Source organism: Apium graveolens, chromosome 11 (assembly GCF_009905375.1).
Source record: "Apium graveolens cultivar Ventura chromosome 11, ASM990537v1, whole genome shotgun sequence".
NCBI lineage: Eukaryota > Viridiplantae > Streptophyta > Magnoliopsida > Apiales > Apiaceae > Apium > Apium graveolens.
Window position 1 is genome coordinate 34,914,305 of NC_133657.1, and position 23,030 is coordinate 34,937,334.

Below are 23,030 nucleotides of genomic sequence, written 5' to 3' on the forward strand. Positions count from 1 at the left end.
TATAGACAATGGTTCTACTATTAGTAAATGGTATTGTGATATGCCCTGTATCTAGGGAATACAGGAGGAACGATTGAAGGATAACCTTAGAGGTTTTAAGGAAAAAGGTAATATTCAAAATTCTCAAGAATAGAAATGTGGATAAAGGAAATATGACGTAATTATAATGATGCCAAGTGGGGCACGTGTTAAACCACGAGAAAGTATGGATCGAACCAGTAATGGTCGAAATTGTTCAGGGCAATTAGGACTTAAGATAAAAAAAAATGTTCTAAGTATGATTGAGAGTCAGTCTTGACAGTGATTAGCCTCTAAAGACTGAGGCAATAACTTATGGAAAAATGGTGATATTTTTTTTCCCATCTGATTTTAAGGAAAACATCTTCACTCAAGCAGTGATCGGAAATAAGGTAGAAAATTTATTTGGAGGTGGTTAAAATGACATTGACTGTAAGGAAATTTTACTATCAGGAAAGGCCAAAGAGGTGGCCGACACTTTAAGGGTAAGAGGATAATTATAGGCGCGTGTGCCAAAAGAATACAGTGATGATGGTTAAAAATGTGAAGGTTGAATTATGGTTTGGAAGATTGACATTCCTTCTGATGACTGTGCAATACCCAACCGTAATAGTAGTTGGTAAAGGTTTAATTCGTGTAATCGCCATGAACGGGCTATCTATCTTAGAAGGTCCTATCTTGAGATAATCCAGGACCATGTTTCAAAAAGGACTAGATGAACCCTTGAGTTAATTCTTCTATTTAGGGCGTATGATTAAGAATAGTATTAACCTGCTATCGTTGCTTTGATTGAAACTCTTCTGCACTTTTATCTGCTTCATGTCATGTATGTATGTCAGGATCAGGAGTGTTCTTCATGAATCAGAAATGGTGATTATGTTACCTCCTTAGAAGGATTTGATACGACATGTATGGACTCCGTATGGTTAGCTATTAAGATTTCATGGAAAGTGAATGATGACAGTGGGTCAGTGGTGGACCATAGTAAGGCAGCAATGATTCTGCGAGTAGTGAGCTGATTACAACCGTGAGAGTTGTATTGGAATGGGTGTTGAGATTGAGTACCACTAATCGGGTCGTGGTAGTGTATAAGTTATCATTGATAGACTAATTAAGTAGAGTATCTACCTGGTGAATAATTATTCTTTCTTATCAATAGAGAGTCGTATTATTATACGAGGAAGGTTGCGGTGCAAGCATAGAATTATAGTAACGATAATGTATAGAATGAGATCCCAGATTCGATTTTCGATGTCGAGGGAGTTTCAAAGGTGATTATGTATAAGCTCGAGGAAGAGTGTGGGTCCATGGAATGATGGACGGAATAGAAATATTTAGGCATGGGAAATACGATGCTATAATACTGGATGCTGATATAAATACGTTTATGTTTTGTTCTCCTATGACAAACCTCTATAATTCAGAGGTAGGTTCCAAGCCAGATATTTTGTGGCAGTATATATATTTTTTTTATATATACAATTCTCTTCAGTTCGTTCTTTTCTCTTCTTTTCATTTCATGTAATCTGAGAAGAACAACCCTTCCAGAAGGGGAGGTATTGCCGAATGACTATCTATCTGTGTGATAGAAGCCTAGTAGGATACCATCTATTGTTTAATTGCTTGTCAAGTACTAAAGGCTGGCCACCTTCTGTACTAACTATGCAATATAACAAGTGTTCATGATCATAGTGATCTCTCAACAAATTCCTTTACTTCTATATGATTGATCAAGCTTCCAAAGATAGAAGCAGCTGAAAAAGGAGTAATAAAGTGGTGGTAGTATGCGGAATGGGAACACATTTGTGATACTAAGGTTGACGTGATTATTAAAAGGTTATAGAACGCTAACGAGCAAAAGTATAACTAGTATAATATTAGGAACGGAAGGTTGTAGCGATTACGAACTAGAAAAGAATAGGTATTGAGAAGTAAAAGCTCTAATGCTAAACGCTATAATGAGAGTCTGTGCAATAGACTTGAAAGAATTTGGAATGATCACTTAACGCGGATTTAGTTATATCACGACAATAGATCATATGTCATTATCGAGGTGTCACCTTATGAGATCCTTGAGGGAAGATAATGTCGATCTCCCTTATGTTAGGATGAAGTTGTAGAGCGCAAGATGCTCGGACCCGCAGTAGTCCAAAGGACCAGGGATATAATAGATCTAATCAGAGGACGGCTGGTAGTAACCCAAGATGGACATAAGAGGTATGCTGATTTGACTCAAAAAAGGACAAAGAATATGAAATAGGGGGCCTAGTAATGTTATAGGTATCCCCTTGGAAACCCTTGAAAAGGATTGATGAGGTTCGGAAAGAAAGGAAAGCTAAGTCTACAATTTGTTGGACCCTTGGATATATTAAGACGTTTGGGAAGTTAGCATATGAGCTAGCCCTACCCCCGAACCTGTAGCAAGTTCATAACGTGTTCCACGTATCAATGTTAAGGAAGTGTAATTCGGATGCCAGACAAATAGGGGCATATGAGCGCATAGACATGCAACCAGACGTAACCTATATGGAGCAACCAGGAAGGGTATAGAGTAAAAAGGAACGAGTGCTTAGGAGAAGGGTTATCAAACTAGTAAGAGTTTGATGGTAGAACCACAATGTGGGAAAATTTACTCGAGAGTTAGAAAGTGCAATGCTAAGAGAGTATCCCTATTCACTTTCTATCTGATTCCGGGACGGAATCCTTTTAAGGAGGGGAGACTGTAATAACCCCAATTTTTGGGAAATTTTTGAAACCCTTATGAATAGTTTTTTTGCTGAATGAGAAAACTTTTCATGCCACACTATGTAGGGGTTCTGATATGGATATTCTGAGATTTTATTAGTACTTTATATGGGATATAAGTGTATGTAAAGATCGTCAGAATCCAAATCCGAACACTTTGATTTTTCCCGGAAATACACTAGATACGGAAAGATTTGAGAAAAAGGTAACAGGATAAAAAGGATTTAAATTAAAGGATTATATGAGAGGATCATAAAAGCAATATAATATATTGAGAAAGGTTAAGGGAACCTAAGTAATAAGATCCCGGGTATGATCCCTCAAACGATAAACGAAAACGAAAGTTAAGCGAACCGTATAACAGATCAGTGGTCATTAGGCAAACGATTAGGAAGTTAATCAAGGGGATTAGTGGGGATGATGTCATCCAGCCAATAGAAAGAGGACAAGGAGGGGAGGATGACATCATGAGGATGACACAAGCATGACAAAAAAGGAAGGAGATGTGATGACTTTTTAACCACACAAAATCAAGGGCAACTAGGTAATTTACTAAAACAAACATAAAAATCAAACCAACCAAGCCAAGCAAATCATTTTTCATCAAAATCAAAAAGAAACCAAGGCATTGTTCTTCATGCTCTCGGCCAAAACAGAACCAGAACACTAAAACTACTGTATCTCCTTCATTTCTCACTCAAATATTGTGTTCTATAGCTCATTGGAAAGGTATTGAGATGGCCTACAACTCTTGTTCACAAGTCTCGTCCAAATAATCATGGTAAGACCCTCATTTTGACAGTTCTTTAAATCGGACTTTTAGAAACTTCAAAGCCTAACTTTGTGTTCTTGATTTCTTTGGAAAGAACAAGCTTGTAGGAGGCTCCCTAAGGCTTCCTAGCAACTTAACACCTCCCAAGGAAGGTATAAACTTCAAACCCTAGCCTTTACTTTATTTTTTAGTAAGTTTAATGGTTGGTGTTGTGAAATGAGAAGCATGGATTGTGATTATTAGTAGTTTGGTTTGATTTGGAAGTGTTTTGGTAATTGAAGCTTGATTATAGTTCATAGGTCTTGATTGTGGTTGTTTGAGTTGAAAACCTTGGAGATTATGGACTGATGTGGTATGGTTTAGGTGAAGTTTTGTTGTATTGATGGTTATGAGTTGGTTGGTGGTTAATTGGAGTAGTTTAAACATTGGTAATCGCGTAAACATAGCCGTCGTAACGTCCGATTTTCTTTGGACTGTTTTTGTGCATAACATTAGGACCCGAGAACCCCCTGCTAGATTATGACCACTGCCATTTTTAGATAGCTCATGTTACGAGCTTCGTTTTGATATGTAGTTCGTTCGATTCCGATGCACGGTTTAGGAGAAACGACCGTTTCAAGTAACGGCGTTTCGCGAACGAAACTTTTCCCCTCGCCTTACTTTGAAACATAGGTTAAGGACCAAAAAGGGTTAATTAATGTATGAAACATTTATGGTAAGTGTGTTAGGCAGTTGGTAAGACACTCGCGAAGGAATCGCTTTAAAACTCGTAAAGGTTAAATTATTAAAAATGGTGGAGCCGAGGGTACCCGAGTGACTTAAGCGAATCAGTGAGCGCAAAACGAGCGTTAGAGTCTGAGTTGGTTAGGGTATAGATTTGCAAGTGACTTTGGTTTAATTCCAACTTACTTGTTGCTTATAGGTTACCAGACTCGTCCCGAGCCATTCGTAACCCCCAGTCGCTCAGGCAAGTTTTCTACCCGTTATAACTGTTGTTGTGATGAATATATGTATTTGCATTATCTTGCGATAGATGCATGTTGGTTAATTAGCAAATGATGCAATATATTGAAGCATGCTGCTATGGTATATATATATGCATGCCTGTTTCGCATTCTTTCCATATATATATATCTGTTGATTCAGTTGATAATACCTATGCTAGAGGATAGCGGTAATTTGCATATACCCTTAGTACAGGGACCCAAAGGTGAAAATATTTTCTAAAACCGGGAGTCGAGGATCCCGAGTAGATTTTGTATATATGGATATATATATATATATACTTATATATATATATATGGTCATAGTTTTCAAAACTATTAATCGAATAAGGTTTATTCGATAACTTTAACTTTATTTTATTATTGAATATTATTTCGAATATTATTCGAAGGCGTATGACTCCTTTATATTAAATGAATATTATTTTGAATATTCATTCGAGGACTTATGACTCCTTTTATTTTATTATCTGAATATTATTTGAATATTCATTCGAAGGCTTATGACTCAGTTTATATTATTTAATGAATATTATTTGAATATTCATTTGAGGATCTATGACTCCGATTATTTGCTGAAATATATTCTTTATTTTATTAAAGAATAAGGTGTCAATAATCAAACTTATTTTCGATTATTCAAATAAAGATAATACTTTCATATAAGTATATCTTTGGTTATTTAATACTCGTTTCAAGTATAAGTTTTAATACTTCTACTTCAATTATTTTTATAAAGATTATTCTTTATGGGAATATTATTTAAATAATAATATTCAGTCATTTTCTAAATATTCTGGGGACTGATTTACTTCATTAAATCAGCCTTACTCCAAACACTCTATAAAGTGTTTTCGAGTCTTCAAAATGATTTTTAAAGTCAGAGCGGATTCCAAAACTCATTTTTATATTTAAGATCTTCCTTTTTAAGGGGATTTAAATACTCGCTCAAAACCTGGGGAATCCGGCTCTGTGATGTGTTTTATATTCGCAACGAGGTTGCAGTTTTGGTAAATGAATTGATTACTTGCCCAATGTTCGGGAAGTAAGCCCATCTAATTGAGTCGGCATAAGCGACAGGCCGGGGTACGGTCTATGAAAGTGTAAGTGGCTGGGTGGCAGTCCATCAACGCGTGAGGGGCCGGGTAACGGTCTAGCGCGAGGTCCTAATGCGGCCAGGGTGATGACCGGTGAGGAATTCATCCATCTACAGTAGAAAAGGTTACTTATTGGTATCTTTGCCTGATCAGCAAGATATCTGGTTTATGTCAAAATTCTTTTCCTTTCCAAAATTCATTGGATGTTTCAAACTCTGTTCATACTTTACATAACAGAGGTTCCAGGAAATGTTTAAGAGATATATATGTGGATATATATATATCGGGACTAAATAAAGTATCTCGTAACTTTATTTCATTCAATAATATTTCAAAGATTGAATCTATTCAAATCTTGTCTTGTAGTCTCATCTATGTGATGAACTTTTGAAACTGATTGTAACTTGAACGGTGGTAGTTCAAGTGGTATTGGGAAAGATATAAGTATATTGGGGTATTTGGTAACCTCATCTTTTAAACTTATATCTAATTAATAATTGTCTTATGAATGACAAAGATTTTCAGAAAAACGTTGAGACAAGGTTAGATATATGAGATCACCTTGCAACGATATTTTTTTATACAATTATACACTGGGACTTTGTGTATATTATGCATGGAAGAGGACTTCCAATATTTTGAAAAGTATATATGTATATATACTGAATATTTTGCGACTTCATCGCATTAAGATATCAAACTTGGTTCATTTCTTTTGACCAAGACTTTCATGAGTATTATGAGTAGGCTCATATACTATTAATCATTATACATATTATTTTGGTGGGCTTGCTGCTCACCCTTGCTTTATTTCTTCATCACACAACAACAGTTAGGAAAGATGGCCAGACTCCAGCAGACCCAGCGCAAGCGCGTGGAAAGCGTCCCGCGTCTTCCCGTTGATGTTGTAGCTGCTATAGCTGCAGAGGTAGATCTATTGTAGATCAGACCATCTACTTTTGAGAATCAATTATGTATAATTATAACTTGTGGAAGATAATGGCAATTAACTGTAAATTTATCAAGTAATCATTTTGGGTTGTAATAACTTTTAAATTGTGGATTCAAAGACTTGTGGTTATTTTTGGATGTTCATCTCTGAGACTATAACGTGTGGTGTGTGTGTTTATTGTGGGGTCACAATACAGAGTAGTTGAGTAATTATTAAGATTGGGTGTTATTAAGGGAAATGGAACTCGTGACTACCCGGATCCCCGACCCCGGATCTGGGGGTGTTACAGAGAAGGCATTTGCCTTAGTGAAAGTAAAGGAAAAATAGAAGGTTGAGTTTGCAAGTTACTATCTGAAGAATGAGGCCACCTATTGGTGGGAAATGGTGAAGATATTGGAAGGTACATATGTTATTATTTGGGAAAGGTTTAAGGAATTGGTTTTAGAAAAGTATTTTCCTCGGTTTGTTCAGGATCAAATGGAGCTGAAGTTTTTAGAATTAAAACAAGGGAACATGTCAGTAACAGATTATGAGGGTAAGTTTGAGGAATTGTCAAGGTATGTACCGTCGTATGTGGATATTGACAGGAAGAAGGCTAAGAGATTCCAGCAAGGTTTGAAACCATGGATCAGAGGGAAGATAGCCATTTTTGAATTGGATATCTATGCAGGAGTAGTACAGAAGGCTATGATCGCAGAAACAGAGAGTGAGATGTTCCAGAAGGAAAAAGAAAGCAAGAAGAGGAAATTTGAAGGGAATGAGGGCCATTCACAACCAGGGAAGTTTTCAAATTTTAAGAAAGGCAAGTTTCAGCCAGGGAGAAATTTTAATTTTAGGAAACAGAATGCAGGAGACGGAGGCCGGAGCAACCGTCTAGTTAATGCGAATCAGCCGAATCAATTGAGATTAACTTTTCCAGATTGTCAAGTATGTGGAAAGAAGCATGGAGGAGTTTGTAACAAGTTGACTGTGGTATGTTTCAAATGCAATCAGAAAGGGCACTATTCGAGGGAGTGCCGAAATCAGCCAGCAAGAGAGCCAGCAAATAAGGATCAGCCTTTCCGGAATCCAGCAGTGAAGGTTCCAGCCATTGGATTTACATGCTTTAAATGTGGGAAGCCTGGACATATGGCCAGGGATTGCAAGACACCAGCCCCAGTCAGTAATACATTGAGGATCATGGGATCTACCCCAGCAGTAAATTAGACTCCAACGGTTAGAGTTTTTGACATGTCGGTGAAGGATGCGATCCAAGATACCGATGTCGTGGCAGGTACGCTTAATGTGAATTCTTTATGTGCCAAAGTATTAACAGATTCGGGAGCAACTCGATCGTTTGTTTCACAAGATTTTGTTAGTAAGTTAAATTGTCCAGTTGAATGTTTAAATGAAATAATGACTGTGGAATTAGCAAATCAAGAACGTGTAACTGTGAATCAAGTTTGTGGGAATTGTGAGGTTGAGATTTCTGGTAGTAAGTTTTGTGTAGATTTGATACCATTTAAGTTAGGAGAATTTGACGTTATATTAGGGATGGATTGGTTATCTAAGCACGATGCCCAGATAGATTGTCGAAATAAGAAGGTAATGGTGAAGACGCCTGACGAAAGGATAATAACGTTCAAGGGTGAGAAGCAAGTAAAGAAGTTTTTAACAATGATTCAAGCTAAGAAGTTATTACGGCAAGGATGCAAGCATTCTATAGCATACGTCATTGACAGAAGTCAAGAGCCAGCAAAATTTGAAGATATTCCAGTGGTAAATGAATTTCCAGACGTATTTCCCGACGAGTTACCAGGACTTCCTCCAGATAGAGAAATTGAATTTACGATCGATTTAGCACCTGGAACAGAACCAGTATCCAAGGCCCTGTATAGAATGGCGCCCGTCGAGATGAAAGAGCTAGCGAAGCAATTGCAGGAGTTGTTAGAGAAAGGAGTAATCAGACCCAGTGTATCCCTGTGGGGAGCCCCGGTATTATTTGTCAAGAAGAAAGATGGAAGCATGAGACTGTGTATTGACTATAGGGAGCTCAACAAGCTGACAATCAAGAACAAGTACCCGTTACCCAGAATTGACGATCTATTCGACCAGTTGAAGGGAGCCAAGTATTTCTCCAAAATTGATTTAAGATCAGGATATCATCAACTAAAGATCAAGCCAGAAGATATACCAAAGACAGCTTTCAGAACAAGGTATGGACATTACGAGTTTTTAGTGATGTCTTTTGGATTGACCAATGCCCCGGCATCGTTTATAGACCTGATGAACAGAATTTTCAAGGAGTATTTGGATAGGTTTGTTATTGTGTTTATAGACGATATTTTAATCTATTCAAAGACGGAAGAGGATCATGCGGAACATGTGAGAACGGCTCTGGAGATTTTAAGGAAAAAGAAGTTATATGCTAAATTCTCGAAGTGTGAGTTTTGGCTACAGGAAGTTCAGTTCTTAGGACACATAGTCAGTAACGAAGGGATCAAAGTGGACCTGGCAAAGATCGAGGCAATTATGAATTGGGAAAGACCGACAACACCCACTGAGGTAAGAAGTTTCTTGGGATTGGCGGGATATTATCGACGATTCGTTCAGAATTTCTCAAGGATTGCAATACCATTGACAAAGCTTACACGCAAGAATGAAAAGTTTATATGGAACGACAAGTGCGAAGAAAGTTTTCAGAAGTTGAAGTGAAGATTAATCACAGCACCTGTTTTATCACTTCCAGACGATCAAGGGAATTTCGTAATTTATAGCGATGCTTCTCACAAAGGACTAGGATGTGTTTTAATGCAGCACGAAAAGGTGATTGCGTATGCGTCAAGGCAATTAAAACCACACGAACAAAAGTATCCTACTCATGATTTGGAGCTAGCAGCCATAGTTTTCGCTTTGAAAATTTGGAGACATTATTTGTATGGAGAATGTGAGATTTTCACGGATCACAAAAGCCTAAAGTACATATTCACACAGAAGGAACTTAATATGAGACAAAGGAGATGGTTAGAGTTGATCAAAGATTATGATTGCTCGATTAATTATCATCCCGGTAAAGCGAACGTGGTAGCAGACGCATTGAGTGGGAAGGAAAGGTTGAATGTGTTATCAGTACCTGAAGATATATATAAAGAATTTCAGAAATTGGAATTGGAGATTAAAGTTGGCAAGCCCGAGGAAGCGAAAGTATACAGTATGACTTTCCAACCGGAATTATTTGAGAAAATAAAGAAATGTCAGGAAGATGTAATGGATCAAGATATAAATCGCTTGGTAGGGGAAGAGTTATGCACGCAGAAAGATGACCAAGGTATTCTGAGGTTTTCATCTAGAATTTGGATTCCACCAGTGACGGAACTGAAAAATGAAATTCTACAGGAGGCACATAATTCAAGGTATTCCATCCATCCAGGAAGTACCAAAATGTACAGAGATTTAAAGAAAAATTATTGGTGGCCAGACATGAAGAGGGAAATTGCGGAATGGATTAGCAAATGTTATACCTGTCAGAGAGTTAAAGCAGAGCATCAGAGACCAAGTGGATTGTTACAGCCATTGGAGATTCCAGAGTGGAAATGGGAACATATTGCCATGGATTTCATAGTTGGATTACCAAGGACAAGGGATAATCATGATGCCATTTGGGTTATAGTGGATAGACTTACCAAGTCAGCTCATTTTCTGCCTATAAATGAAAGATTTTTGCTCGACAAGCTGGTCCATATGTACTTGAAAGAAATTGTAGTTCGTCATGGAGTTCCTGTGTCTATTGTATCTGATCGAGACCCAAGGTTTTATTCAAGATTTTGGAAAAGTTTTCAAGAATGTTTGGGAACAAGACTGAATATGAGTACGGCCTATCACCCCCAGAAGGATGGCCAAAGTGAAAGAACGATCCAGATAATCGAGGACATGTTACGTGTTTGTGCTATTGATTTCAAAGGAAGTTGGGACGAACATTTACCTCTGGTAGAGTTTGCTTACAACAACAGTTATCATGCCAGCATTGGGATGCCACCCTATGAAGCCCTTTATGGACGCAAATGTAGATCTCCAATATATTGGGACGAAGTAGGAGAACGCAAGATACTTGGACCTGAACTGGTACAGCAGACAAAGGAAATTGTTGAATTATCCAGAAGAGATTGATAGCCGCACAAGATCGTCAGAGGAAATATGCAGATCAGTCAAGGAAAGACATGGAATTTGAAGAAGGAAGCTTGGTATTACTGAAAGTATCACCGTGGAAAGGACTAACGAGGTTTGGAAAGAAAGGAAAGCAAAGTAGCTTACGAGTTAGTGTTACCACCGCACATGGAGCACATTCACAATGTTTTTCATGTATCGATGCTCAAGAAATATAATCCAGACTCCAGGCATGTAATAGAATATGAGCCAATAGAGCTTCAGGCAGATTTATCATATATAGAGAGTCCGATAGAGATTCTAGAGGAGAGAGAGAAAGTATTGAGAAATAAAGTGATAAAGTTAGTAAGAGTATTGTGGAGAAACCCAAAGGTTGAAGAGTCAACCTGGGAGTTAGAAAATGATATGAGAGAAAAGTACCCTCATTTGTTTTCTTAGGAGATTCTGAGGACATAATCCTTTTAAAGGGGGAAGGATGTAATATCCGGGATATATCGTGTGATTATTTTTTCTATTAAATAATTATTATGTGTGATCAGTATCTATTCTGTGAGTTAATTGTTATATGTTATCTGTACTTGGATATTCAAAAATAATATTAATTGAGTATTTTAATTTTTAAATGTCCAAAATAAAACATAGACAATTGTCATATCGTCCTAATTATTCTTATGTTGATTTATGGATTTATAAGAATCATATGAAATTTCTAAAATCTTTTTCCGAGTATTTAAAATCTATTTTATAAAAAACGGGAACCAACCGACGTCAACCGTTGTTACGTTTTTGGAACCCGAAACTCTTTCGAGAACTCCTTCCTAACCTAATTGTAATATTTCGAGCATATTCCATGTTTTGACTTTTTCGATCCGGCGTACGGTTTGTTCTGCGTGGGTCCCGGCGCAACATTTTCGATACAATATTCGTCTCGGTAAATCAATAAAACCCGTATTTTTGATAAACGGGAGCTTTTTATTAAACTATCCCAATTATCACTTCGTAATACGTGTAACCAGGCGCTGAGACCAAGACCGCAGTACAAATTGTACTGATTTGGATAATTATCCCGAAAACCGATACCGTTTGGATCAGTTTTTATAAATAAACGTACCGTTTTGATCTAACGGGATACTAATTTTCCATAAATATAAATAGCCTTCTACCGTATTTTATTTCGTATCAAAATCATTTGCAGACAGATAAAAATATAATTTTACAGAGAAAAATCATATATTCATAAATTGTTCCAAGAATCAAATCAACTTTTGAAGGTGTTATTGATCTTTCTTTGAAAAGCTCGAGTACTGGATTTGAAGGTCTTAAAAAGCCCTATCAGAATCTGTAATCCATATACCTGCAGAATCAAAGGTTTAGGAAATTTATTTATTTTCGAATTTATTTTATTAAAAATATGAATTTTTGTTCGGATGATTGTTTGTATGATTTGATGATTGCATGTTGTAGAGCTTGTTTTCCTGATGATTTTCATATGTCATACGTCTGATTTGGAGTTCAATAACATGTTCAAATTTGAGTTTGATTTTCGAATTTTAAAATTAGGGTTTATAACCCGTATGAATGTTCTTAATTGAAATTTAGGGGTTTCTTATTCTGAAATAGATTGATGTTGTGGTATAGTGTATTGTATTCTCTGTGAAATTTGCAATCTAGTCGTACAAGTTTCATGAATCAACGAGGTCTGTAGAGAAGGGAGTTGTGTTTTGAAGTTTACATTGAACCCGCCGGAAACCGGCGAGTTTCTTGATCAAATTCCGGCCAAGTCTGGGGTTATTGATGAATTTTGATTGCAGATATAGGTTCCTGGTGTTGTGTAGTTTAATTCTGGAGGTGATGGTGGTGGGAAGATGCCGGAGGTGAGTTCTCCGGCCACCCCCGACTTTTCCGGCGACTGGAACTGCAAAATTCCAGTTTGGTCCCTGTACTTTTGAAAATGATGAAGTTTGGTCCCTCAGGTTTCCAGACTTTGCAAAAATTGGATTCCTGTTTTAAAAATGTTTAAAAATCATATTTCCTATTTATTTTTATTATAAAAATTCATTTTTAATTTCTGAAAATTCTAAAAATTAGTATTTTAATTCCGAAAATTATTTTTAATTCCAAAATAAATCTAAATTAATTAGTTAATTAATTTCAGTTAATTTCTAATTGATTAATTGGTCAATTAATTCGAAAATTAATTGATTAATTGATTTAATTAATTATTAATTGATTTTAATTAATTATTTAATTAGATTTAATTATTTAAAAATGATTTAAAAATTCCGAAAAATAGTTTCGAGCTTTAAAATATTATTCTAAATTATTTCCAAGGCTCGATAATTATTATAAAATTATTTCGGAGCCAGAATTGGCCAACCGAACACTGTTCATTATTCCGAAATTGATCCAATGACCCGTTTTAATTACGAAAAATGTTTTAAAAATCATTTTAAATACCCGAAAGCCTATTTATGACCAGAGACTTCTTTATAAACGACATATCATTGATTACGTGATGTATTATGTGCTATACGTGACTTATTGATTGTCTATCGGTCTATATATTCAGTGTTTACTTGATTATTGCATAACTTTCAATCCGTTAATCGGATTTGGGTAAAACGAAGGGTAGATAGAAGTATGTGTTGAATAGAACTCTATGAGTCGATTTTTGATAGATGCTTATGATATGTGAGCAGAAGAGGCAAGGCATAGAAAAGGGAAATAAGTAGTTGAGGAGTAAAACGGTTGTGATTGGAAGCGAGTGCAGTGTAGTAAGCTAATACCAGGCAAGTGTTCTGAACTTTCTCGAGATATTGTAGTACTTGATAGTCTTGTTGATATTGCAAGTGCTTTGAAACACTGTACCCTAAACCTTGATTCCAGTTATTGATCTTGAGCCGTAACCTGATTCTTTCTATACCATTGATTATTGTATACCCAAACACGAACCTCAAGTATACGATCCTACTCCACAAATACATACAAACTAAATATTAAACATTGAACCAGATTGCTTACACAATTAAATCTTTATATTTTATGCTTTGAAAGACCAAATCCTTGAAACCCTGAAATATTAATTCCTTTGTTATCCAATTCTTTCATTACCAGCATCCAAGCTTTGAAATTACCTTATTGATCCTTACAAGGATTGAAACTCTTTCATTGTTAAACACTCATTGTTGTTAATGATTCTGGTTATTGATTATTATTGCTTATTCTGTTATTATGTTAGAATTGGATTGTTTTTATAAAATTGTGGACCAGATTCGTGGTCAGACCATATAATGGTCAAGTTTGGCCAATGTGTGCCTTGGATCCAGTAGTTAGAGCAGTGATGTGTGCTTTGCTCGGGGTTAGTGCGTGACTGATCAGTAGTCTAACCTTGGTTTTTAACATGAAAATATAATATCCAATTCTAAATCTTAATCCATTGTTCATTTGATATCATAATCATGTTCACTTGGTGATCATTACTCTTAGTTTTGTCATTGTAACTTGCTGAGCTAGTTAGCTCATTTGTGCGATATTGTTTATGTTCTTTTCCAGTTAAGAAGGAACCAGTTGGTACCGCGAATCCCCAATCCAGCGCGAGAGCTAGGGGTTCAGGTTGATTGAGCTGAGCTAGTAGGCTTCTTTTGGGATAATTTAAGTCTGTAAAAGTTTGTAATAATGTTTAATACTCAGTTTTGAATTTGGAATAGTTGGGATTTGAACGGTATGTAATATAAGTAGATGTGTGGCTTGTGTGCATACTTTAACCTGTTGCGATCCGTGGTAGTTGGTAAATAGGGTCACTGCATATTATTGTTATCTTTATTATTGTTATAAGCAGGTTATAAATAAAGTGTGTGTGTGGACCCCAAACTTCTGACCCGGGTTTGGAGGGCGCCACAGTTATGGAAAGTCTTTGATCATATTAGTATTCCATAAAGTAAATGAGTATATGTAAAGGTCGTCAGAATTTGAATTCGAACACTTTGATTTTTCCCGAAAATCAACCAGATACCGACAAAATTAAGTATAAGGTAACATGATTAAAAGGATTTTAATTCAAGGATTATAAGAGAGGATCATAAAAGGAATATAAAATATTGAGAAAGGTTAGGGGAACCCAAGTAATAAAATCCCGTATATAATCCCTCAAACGACAAAGGAGAACGAAAGTTAAGCGAACTGTATAACAGATAAGCGGTCATTAGCCAAGTAATTAAGGGTTAATCAAAGAGGTTAGTGGATTATGATGTCATCTCATCACAAGGAGAAGGCATGTGTTAACAAGATGACACAAGCATGGTGACATAAGCATGACAAGAGTTTTGTTTTGTTGGTTGATTTTGGGCCAAGTATTAGTTACCATGGTAAAAAGCTAAAAAGAAGCCAAGCCATAAAGGAAAATTAACCAACAAATTCATTATAAAAAATAGCAAGTAGACTTCTTGTTCAAGAACAAGAAGCTCTCGCCCCCCCCCCATTTCAAGAAGAAGAAAATCAAAACTCAAGCTTCACTCCATCATAAATCAAGAGGTTAGTCTTTATAGCTCCTATATTTCATAACTAAGAAGAGCAAGTAGTTTGAGTGCTTGAATCCAAGGTTTTATATCTCAAATTAATCATTTTAGTTTCGGGTGAATAGTAACTTTCAAGAACAAACTTTTGATTCTTGATTTTATTTGTAAGGTCAAGCTAGCTTAAGCATAGATCAAGGCTTGTATGGGCATTCCAAGGATCTTTCATTGATTAAAAGCTTCAAGAAGGTATAAAAACTTCAAACCCTAAGCTTTACTTTGAATTTTTAGGAGTGGTTTTGATTAATATAATTCATGAGAAGCATGATGCTTGTGTGTTTAAAGTTTTGATCGGATTTGTAGTGATTTGGATGGTGGAATCTTGTTTATAGTTAATGAAACTTAAGTATAGTTAGTAGTTCATGTTTGTTGTTGAATGAATTGGAAAATCTTGAGGTTTGGGACTGATGTAGTAAGGTTTGGGTGAAATTTGGTTGTATTGGTGGTTGTGAGTTGAATTGTTGTTGTTTGGAGTGGTTTAAAACCTGGTAATCGCGTAAACATAGCCGTCGTAATGCTCGTTTTATTCAACTGCTAGTTCTTAGTTTTCAGAAAAGGAAACTCAACAACCAATCTATAATATTGCCATGATTAGCGTGAGCGTGTCGTAAGCTTCATTTTAATATGTGGTTCACTTGGTTCCGATGTACGGTTTAGGAGAAACGACCGTTTTAAGTAACGTTGTTTCGCGAATGAACCTTTACCCCTCGCTTTACTTTGAGACCTTGTTTAAGGTCCTTAAAAGACTAATTGGATTACAAAACAATTATGTAAGGTGGGTTAGGCAGTTGGTAGAGTATTCGTAAAAGAGTCGCCTTAAAATTTGTAACAGTTAATTTATTAAAATTAGTGGGGCCGAGGGTACGCAAGCGATTAACGTAAATTGTTAAGTGTGTTAGCGACCGTAAGCGACCGTTAGGGTTTGAGTGAGTTTTGACTAGTTTCCTAAGCGACCGTGGTGTAATTCTGGATTATGTTATTGTTCATAGGTTACCGGACCCACTCTAAGCTTAAGTCTATCCCGGAACACTCATGCAAGTTTTCTACCCGTTATACTATTGTTGTGATGTATATATTTGTTTGTGCATTATCTTGTGATAAGTGCATGGTTGTTATTAGCAAGTCTTGCGATATATTGGAGCATGTTGATATGATATATATATATATATGCATGTCTGTTCTGTAATTTTGATATCTCATTGTTGATTCAATTGATTATAAACTGCATAATACCTATGCTAGAGATAAGCAGTAGTTGCGTATACCCTTAGTATAGGGGACCCAAAGGTGAACATTTTCTAAACCGGGAGGCGATGTTCCCGAGTATATTATATATATATATATAAATATATTAATAGTTTTCAAAACTATTAATCGAATAATGTTTATTCGAAAGTTTTATATTATAAATGAATATTATTTTGAATATTCATTCGAGGACTTATGACTCCGTTTATTTATATTAAATAATATTCTTTATTTATTAAAGAATAATGTTCGATATTTGCCAAGTATTCGGAAAACGATTAATACGATCAAATCATTCTTACTTTAAATATTTCCAGAGATTATTTTCAAACTTTATCAAAACTATTTTTGGAAAGTTAGAGCGGATCCCCAAAGTCGTTTTCAAATTTAAGATCATCCTTTCGAAGGGGATTTAAATACTCGCTTAAAAATCTGAGGGATCCGGCTCCGTGATGTATTTTTTATTCGCAATAAGGTTTCTTTTTTGATAAAAGAGTTTTTAATTACTTACCTAACACTCGGGAAGTAAAATTCTTAGAATAAGTTAATCCATTAACAGGCATCGCCTGGGAAATATCGGTGAGTTTTCCTTTCCAACTAGATACGACTTCTTGGTGGAGCCGTATCAACAAGTTTCTGCTTGGGGAAAGGGCGGACGAGCTTTACATTTCAGAGTCCTGGATTTCATTTGAACTAGGAGTGGCATAAGTGGTCGAGTGGCGCCGGCCCAACCTTATTATATTGGCCCAAATGGCCCGAAAGTTCCGCTAAGACGGTCCATTTCTTAGGAGTCCAGTGTTCTGTTGATAAGTAAATCCGACTGTTATCCTCTATATGTAGAAAATGGTAGGGTTGTACTATTGCGACTGATCATCGTGAGTGGCCTTCCTGGCGCGGCAAACTCCCGTAATGAGTTCATCATCCAGTTGGATATTTCTGCAACACTACCTAGAGCACTTCGATAGAAAGGCTACGGCTGGGCGATTGTTGAGTGTTGGCAGGGTCGAGTTTTCAAAATGATGTTTTCATCAAATGAAGTATCTTGTAACTTCATTTCATTTTGATGATATTTCAAAGATTGAATCTATTCAAGTCTTATCTTGTAGTCTCATCTATGTGATGAACTTTTGAAACTGATTATACCTTGAACGGTGGTAGTTCAAGTAATATTCGGAAAAGATATAAGTATATTGGAGTATCTCGTAACTTCATCTTTTCAACTTATATCTGGTTAATGATTATCTTATGCATAACAAAGATTTTCAGAAAAATGTTGAGACAAGGTTAGATATATGAGATCCCCTTGCAACGATATTTTTGTATAGTTATAAAATGGAACTCTGTGTATATTATGCATGGAAGAGGATTTCAAAGATTTTCAAAAGTATGTATATACATATATACTGAATATTTTGTGACGTGGTCGCGTTACGATATCAAACTTGGTTCATTTCTTCTTGACCAAGACTTTTATGAGTACTACTAGAATGCTTATACATTGTAAATTATTATACATATTATTTCGGTGGGCTTGTTGCTCACCCTTGATTTCTTCTTTCATCACACAACAACAGATAGACAAGATGAACAGGACCAAGCTCCCAATTCGTGAGCGGATAGGAAACGTTGTGCAGTTTCCTGTAGGCGTTGATGCCGTTGTAGCTGAGGTAGGAACTACCAATAAGCTAGTCTTTCAAATTTTGATGTACAAGACTTATGTATATTTATGAATTGTAATAATGGAAAAAATATGTAAATTTATTCAGAAACCCTTTAGAGGTGTAATGGCTTATAGTTGTGGAATAAAATGACTTGTGTTATTTTTGGATATTCATCTCTGAGACTATAACTTGTGGTGTGTATGTATATTGTGGGGTCACAGTACGCAGTAGTTGGTTGACTATTAAGATTAAGTATTATTAAGGGAAATGGAACTCGTGACAACCCGGATCCCCGACCCTGGATTTGGGGGTGTTACAGGGGGAGCTTCACTTGAAAATGATACATCCTATTCCGGGGGAGCATAAGGGAACTAAATTACCAAAAGCTGTAAAATGGACAAAAGATCATGATGTTGGTGTTCAAACAAGTGCAACTGAACATAAATGCCTATATCACAAGTTTCTTTCTAAGGAGGAACCAAAGAAATTAGAGGATGCACTTAAGGATGCTGATTGGATTCAAGCAATGCATGAAGAGTTGAATGAGTTTGAAAGAAATAAAGTGTGGAAAATAGTTCCAAAGCCCAAGAACAGATTAATAGTTGGCATAAAATTGGTTTTTAGAAACAAGAAAGATTTAAAAGGCACAATAATCAGGAACAAAGATAGACTTGTTGCAAAAGGATATTCACAACAAGAAGGAATTATTTATGATGAGACATTTTCTCCTGCGGAAAGACTGGAAGTTATTAGGATTTTCTTGCCACTGCACACAAGAAGTTCAAAGTGTTTCAGATGGATGTCAATAGTGCTTTTCTGAATGGAGAGTTAGAAGAAGAAGTATATGTTGACCAACCACCTGACTTCATTGATTCAAAATTTCCTGATCATGTGTACAGACTTGACGAAGCATTATATGGACTCAAACAAGCACCCAGGGCCTGATATAAAACACTTTCCAAATTTCTGAATGAAAGTTGTTTCAATAGAGGTACTATTTACGAAACCTTGTTTTACATAAATAAAGGTAGTGATCTGCTTTTGGTGTAAATTTATGTTGATGACATTATTTTTGGGTCTATTAACAACAAGCTGTGCAAGAAATTTTCTGATCTTATGAAGTCAAGGTACCAAATGGGTATGATGGTAGAGTTGAGTTACTTTCTTGGACTGCAAGTTACACAGACTGATGAAGGAATTTTCATTAATCAGTTTAAGTATACAAAGAATATGTTGACTAGATTCATTATGCAAGAAAGTACAACTGATGCAACTCCAATGTCCACTGCTACAAAGTTAGATCCTGACCAAGGTAAAGAAATTGATGTTATAGTCTACAGAGGTCTGATTGGTTTATTACTTTATCTAACTGCTAGTAGACCAGATATTATGTATGCAACATGTTTGTGTGAAAGATTTTAGGCCAAGCCGAGGGAACCTCATTTAGTTTCTATGAAGAGAATTATGAGATACTTAAAGGGGACTCAATCTCTTGGTTTATGGTATACAAGAGAGTCATATTTTAGTCTAGTTGGCTATTCTAATGCAGATTTTGATGGATGCAAAATTTACAGGAAGAGTACCTCAGGTGGATGTCAGTATTTGGGTGGTAAATTGGTTACTTGGCAAAGAAAGAAACAGAAATCAATATCTACATCTATAGCTGAAGCTGAATATATTGCAGCTGGAAGTTGCTGTGCTTGGATTCTTTGGATCCGAAATCAGCTATTGGAATATGAGTTGTCTTACTCAAAGATTCCTATCTACTGTGACAATCAAAGTGCCATAGAAATGACAGGTAATCCAGTGCAACACTCACTCACAAAACATATCAGTATTAGTTATCATTTAATCAGGGAACGTGTCATGGAAGGAACAATTGCACTTCACTTTATTTCAACTGATCAACAAGTAGCTGATATCTACACCAAGACCTTACTAGAAGCAACCTTTGGAAAGTTATTCCATGAGCTTGGGATGGTTAGCTATGAGAAGAATTGATTTATCAGATCCTGAATGTTTAAGTCAGAACTTTACACATCCAATCCTGATGATGTAATCAAATCCTGATACTGGCTGTAAGTATGTTATGATTTTGTTCAATTTATTTTTCCCTAATCAATACTTGATTTCAATTGATTATATTTGAGATTATTCTTGAACATTATTATATATTTATTTGTAATTTGGATAATTGTGGCAGTTCAATTGTTAGTTTTTAGGTGCAGTAACATATATGCTCCTTAAAAGTCGTGCATGTCTAACTAGAATTACACATTAACTGTGCTACTAATAATTCCATCCAATTAAAATATGCCATGTGTATTATTGTATTACTGTCTCTTACTGATATCATCAGTACATGATTGACTATTCTTGTTCATAGTATAACACAATATTCATGAACTGATCATCATTGATTTTTGAACTCAAGTCTTTCCTCACAAAACCCTAATTTTCAAATGGCCACTATTGACTCTGTCTCCACTTTTTCTGCTATTAAGTATGTGTTTAATCACAATACTTTTCCGACTACAAACTTTAAATCCCCTTTGCATGGAGTTAGAATTCCTGATATTTTTGGAGTAATTCAGGATTTTTAACCCAAAGTGATATTGGGTATGCTCTCATTGCTCCATCTAGCATTTGGTTTAAATAGATTATGCAGATTTGGGAGAATTCAACTGTTGATGCTGAGAAAGGGGTCATTCTGTTCACTTACAAAAACAAGGAATATGAGATCAATGCAACTGTAGTTGAGGAAGCTTTAAAATTGCCTGCACTGAATGGCAGGACACCAGTTGTAACTCCTACTGTAACTCTTTTTGAATGGATCAAAGAGATTGGTCATAGTATTGAGTTCACTAAGGCTAGGGAGATGTACACAACCAAGCTAAGAAAAGAATGGAATTTCTACTTTGATTGTATAAGCAGAGCTTTTCTGAATAAGGTATCTAACTTTGATCCCCTTTCATTATCTTAACTACATATAGGTTACTCATTGATATATGGTCATGCCTTTGATTATGATAAGACTATTATGGAATTCCTGATAGCCAGATTTAGTGATAAAGCTGGTGGTGTAGGGTACACTAGGTTTTTACAATTGACTTTTACATATCCTTTGCTTGATGAAACTTTTGATGATGATGAGCTTCTAATGATTTTTCAAATCAATTCCAAGTCTTTACTTGATTTGTGAAAGATGAAGGATAATTTCAAGGGATATAGAATTCTACCAAGGGAAATGTGGGTATTTTTATCTAACAAACTGCCTCACAAGTACACTTTTCAAATTCCTGACACTATGGAACATGACACATCTAATCATATTCCTGACCCAAGTGTATCTCTTAAAACTACCAAATCTAATCACCATCACTTCTGATTCTTCTAAAAATGAATCAGTTGCAAAATAAAAACCAATAGCTAGGACTGATGTGTCTCATAGACAATCAGATTCAAAGGTTGGTTCACTCTCACCTAAAATACTAGAGAAACAAGGTGGAGGAAGGAAGAAAAGTGTACCACCACTAATAAGCAGCAATGATAGTCTAGGTGGAAAGAAAAGGAAGACTACAACTTGTATTAACCTAGTAGATGAGCCATCAGATACATATACTGATAGTTATGGCCCAGTTGTTTTTAAACTTCCTATTAGACCAGTGGAGGTTATTGGTACTAGTATAGAGGAAGAAAGAGATGAAATTGTAGCAGCCATTCATGTGCAAAAGAAAAGAAGACCAGTTAAAGCAGCTGACAAGGGTCAGGCTAATCAATAGAAAGCTGGTTTGCAAGTATTAGCTCAAGTTGCTCTTGGTCAGGAAACTGCAAATCCTGAAAAGTTTTCATCAGTTTCTGCTCTAGCACTGTTAAATCCTGATAAGGCTAAAAGAAAAGTTGTTGACTATAGTGTATGTCAGAAAGCAATATAAGCAGCAGTCTCCACAGAAGGGGTACAGTACACGAGATCCATCTTCTCAATGTAAAGATGTAACTGTTAGTGTCCCAGCTACACAAGAACCACCTACTCAAAGTATGGGTGCAAGCACTGATATTCAATAGACTATTCCTGACATTGCTCGAGGGAGTCTTATTTTTATGGATGCTGATATTCAGAAGACAGTACAATAAAGGAAAGCTCATCGGAAGCACTTTGCTACATTGGATGTTGTCATCAATGATCCCATTTTTGAGGTAACCACACAAGAACCTTCAGTTCAAAGTATTGAAAAAGCTTCTGCACCTCAATTCCCACAAGAACCAACAGTTCAACGTATTGTTGCAGACTTAGTATCACATCCTGACATGGGGTCAATTCCTGACAAGAATCAAATCTCTGACACAAGGTCAATTCCTGATGATGTTATTCCTGACTCTACAAATCATGATGTACTGATCACTTCTAGGGACAAAAATGGAGTCATCTTGGTACAACCACTCAAAGCAATACCAATGGTTTCTAACACTCAAGGTATAATTCTTTCTATATCTCCTTTATCTGATAGAATGATTATAAATAGATCTATTAACAGGGATACCTCTATTTATATGACTACAGGCCACTCCTCTTTGCCACCTTTTATTTCTTCTTTTCCTAGTGAGTTGAGCCTTTCTAGTGAGATTGTGAGAAAAGATCAAGAGAAAAACAGAATTATTGAGAGGCAGTCTCATGTACTGGCAAAAGAAGAGGTAGATTTGAGTTATAAAAGTGAGCTAGATATTATCATTGAAAGTAATATATGTGTAAGAAGTGATTAGATCACTTTAAAAAAATAGAGAGATTTAGGTTTTGGTTCTCTTATTTCAGGTTCATCAC